Source organism: Mus caroli, chromosome 7 (assembly GCF_900094665.2).
Source record: "Mus caroli chromosome 7, CAROLI_EIJ_v1.1, whole genome shotgun sequence".
In the NCBI taxonomy this organism is placed as follows: Eukaryota; Metazoa; Chordata; class Mammalia; order Rodentia; family Muridae; genus Mus; species Mus caroli.
This window is the reverse complement of record NC_034576.1, coordinates 106,924,565-106,928,066: the sequence shown is the minus strand read 5'-3', so window position 1 is coordinate 106,928,066 and position 3,502 is coordinate 106,924,565. Positions and strand designations below refer to the sequence as shown.

Here is a 3,502-nt window from a genome sequence, read left to right as displayed (position 1 = left end):
GCAATGGTCTATGTGGGATGGTGGAGTATCTTTTGAATATATGTCCAGGATCAGTATAGCTGGTTCTTCAGGTAGGACTATTCCCAGTTTCATGAGAAACTACAAAATTGATTTCTAAAGTAGTTGTACAACTATGTACACCTACCAGCAATGGAGGAGTGTTCCTCTTGCTCCATATTCCCACCAGCATGTGCTATCTCTTGAATTTTTAATCTTAACCATTCTGTCGAGTGTAAGATTAAACCTTAGTTGTTTTGATTTGCATTTCCCTAATGACTAAGGACTTGTAACATTTCTTAAAGTACTTCCCAGGCCATTCTAGATTTCTTTGTTGAGAACTCTCTGTTTAGCTCTATACCCCATTTTTAATTGTTTTATTTGGATTGTTAGTGTTTAACTTCTTGAGTACATTATAAATTTTGGATATTAATCCTCCAAATGTAGGGTTGGAGAAGAACCTTTACCAATTTGTAGGCTATCATTCTGTCCTAGTAACAATTTTCTTTACCTTACAGAAGATTTGCAGTTTCAAGAAGTCCCATTTATAAATGTGTTCATCTTGGAGCCTGAGCCATTAGTGTTTTGTTCAGCAAATTGTCTTCTGTACAAATGTGATAAAGGTTATTCCCCACATTCTCTTCTATGAAATTTGATATATTAGGTTTTATGTTGAGGTCTTTGATCCACTTAGACTTGCATTTTGTACAGGGTGATAAATATGGATCTATTTGCATTCTTCTATGTATAGACATCAAGTTAGCCCAGAACCATTTGTTGAAGGTGAGTTTTTTTTCCTATTGTATAGTTTCAGCTTCTTTATAAAAAATCAAGCATCCATAGATATTTATTTCTGAGTCTTCTATTTGACTTTGTTGATTAACATGTCTGTTTCTGTACCAATATCATGTGGTTTTTACCATTACTGCTCTGTACAGCTTTAGGTCAGGAACAGTGATTCCTCCCAAAGTTCTTTTATTGTTCAGAATTGTTTGGGCTGTCTTAGATTTTTTTTTCTATATGAAATTGAGAATTGCTCTTGAAAGGTCTATAAAAATTATGTTGGAATTTTGGTGGGGCTTGCTTTTTAGAAGATGGCAATTTTCACTATATTAATCCTGCCTATCCATGAGCATGGGAGATCCTTTGATCTTCTGATACCTTCTTCAATGTCCTTCTTCAGGGACTTGACATTCTTTTCATACACAACTTTCCCTGACTTGGTTAGACTTATATTAAGATATTTTATATTATTCATGGCTATTGAAAAGGGTATTATTTCCTTAATTTCTTTCTCACGGGCTGAGTGTCTTAATTTTGTTATCATGTTGGCTCATTATTTTTGAGTTTTCTATATGGAATATTACATATCCATCTTTACTGAGTTCATCGGCTTTTTTCATTTGTAAAAAGACTCTTACTTGCATACCTTTTATTTTATTTTAGTTTTTGAGTTTGCACTTACTCCAAGTACTTGCCCTGCTGTGATGAATAGAGGTGACAAAAATAAGTATGCTTGTTTTATAAATGATTTTAAAGATTTTCCATTGCTCTAAATTTGCAATGAGAATAGCAGTGGGCTTTTCATGTAAGGCTTCACAGTAGGAAAATTTATGTCTATTTATAAACAGTTTTGAAATTTAATTACAGAAAAATATTTTTTCAAATATTTCTCAGCCAAAGAATGATGAGAGTTTCTTGGATCTTTGGGGTGTGGTCAGTGAGACAAAGTATCTCTTTATCAGTAGGTATCCTGGAACTTACTCTGTAGACCAGGCAGGTCTTGGACTCAAAGATCTGCCTGACTTAAAGGTATGCACCACCACTTAGCTAACAGGAGTTTCATTTCTTCAGTTTGTCAGTATGGTGTGACTTGTCCATTGGTTTTTCATGCTGAACTAATATTACATGTTATTGGGAGAGAAAAATCTGTGTATTTTTCAGAATAATTTTTGATATAGTCTTGATCTCAGTCAGTATCATGGTGGCACACATACCTGGAGTCACCCTTCAATGTTTTAGGCAAACTTCTTGACCAAGATAAAATCATTTAGAGACACAGATTGCTCATAGCCCCCAAGTAACTGGGGGCATAATTCCACATATACTTTGTTCTGGCTACCAGTTGTGTCCTAGTAGCCAACTTTTTTTCTTTGGTGACCTCTATGGGTTAGAGCAGGCACCTGTGAAAGAAGACTCCATGATTTTCATACCTTTTCAGTGTATTGAAGACAAATTACCCTCTTAAGTGGCCATCTCTATACATCTAGCACAGGGATTAAATTAACCATGTGAACAAACACATGTGTGGTCTTTTATTAGATGACAATCAGAGAAATCATTGCATATGTGCATGGGAGTGTTTCCACTTCATGTCAGCATCAGCTCTTTCTGTTAAGAAAGTGGCAATAAGGGGATGAGAGTGAGTCCTGGCAGTAGAGGAGTGGCCAGAGGTATGAGAGGTTTGGTGTTTTTGACACTGAAGATGGTGCCTTGGAAAGACAGGGAAGAACAGAAGGGAGGTGGCATAAGGATGTTGACAGTAAATTCTTTCTACTATTCAATAAAAGGGGGATAACATTCCCATACATGAAATTTGTCATTTGAGGTGACCTAAAGGTACTGCACTTGCAGTATGACAAAGTACTACTTGCAATATCACCAAACCTCCTTCCATACTTCTTCCTTTGTTCTTTTAACTTGTTATGGTGGTCCTTCCTTGACCTCTGCACAGGATTGATTTTGATCTTCCACTTCTTACTTGGTCCTTTTCTCCATCGCTGTCACACAGCCATCTGTGCAGAAGTGTGAGAAGTCAAGACAGGCAGACACAGGATCACAGCAACTATGGCCTCATCACTCCTGGAGATGATAAAGGAGGAGGTGACCTGTCCTATCTGTCTGGAGCTCCTGAAGGAACCTGTGAGTGCTGACTGTAACCACAGCTTCTGCAGAGCCTGCATTACACTGCACTATGAGTCCCACAGAAACACAAAAGGGGAGGGGAGCTGCCCTGTGTGCCAAGTTCCTTACCCATTTGGGAATCTGAGGCCTAATCGACATGTTGCCAACATAGTAGAGAGGCTCGATGGCTTCATGTTTATCCCAAAGGAGAAGGAGAAGGTGAATGCCTGTATACAACATGGAGAGAAACTCCAGCTCTTCTGTAAAGAGGACATGATGGCCATCTGCTGGCTTTGTAAGCGATCTCAAGAACACCACAGTCACCAAACAGCTCTCATTGAAGAGGTCGCCCACGAATACAAGGTAAAGAGTAGGAGGATACAGGAAACAAAGAATAAAACAGTAACAGGTGGAAAACCTCCACTTTTGCTGACAGGGTACTTACCTGAGCATTATAGACTTAGAAGTTGATATATCGTTCTATACTCATTTACATTTTGACTCCTAAAAAGACATAATGAGCCGGGCAGTAGTGGCACATGCCTTTAATCCAAAAACTGGGAAGCAGAAGCAGGCAGATTTCTGAGTTTGAGGCCAGCCT

The 3,502-nt window shown here is 38.2% G+C and overlaps 1 pseudogene; it reads left to right on the top strand.

Moving 5' to 3' along the window:
* The first annotated feature begins 2,844 nt into the window (after positions 1-2,844).
* The window catches only part of LOC110298017, a 3,116-nt pseudogene continuing 2,458 nt past the window's right edge, over positions 2,845-3,502 (top strand).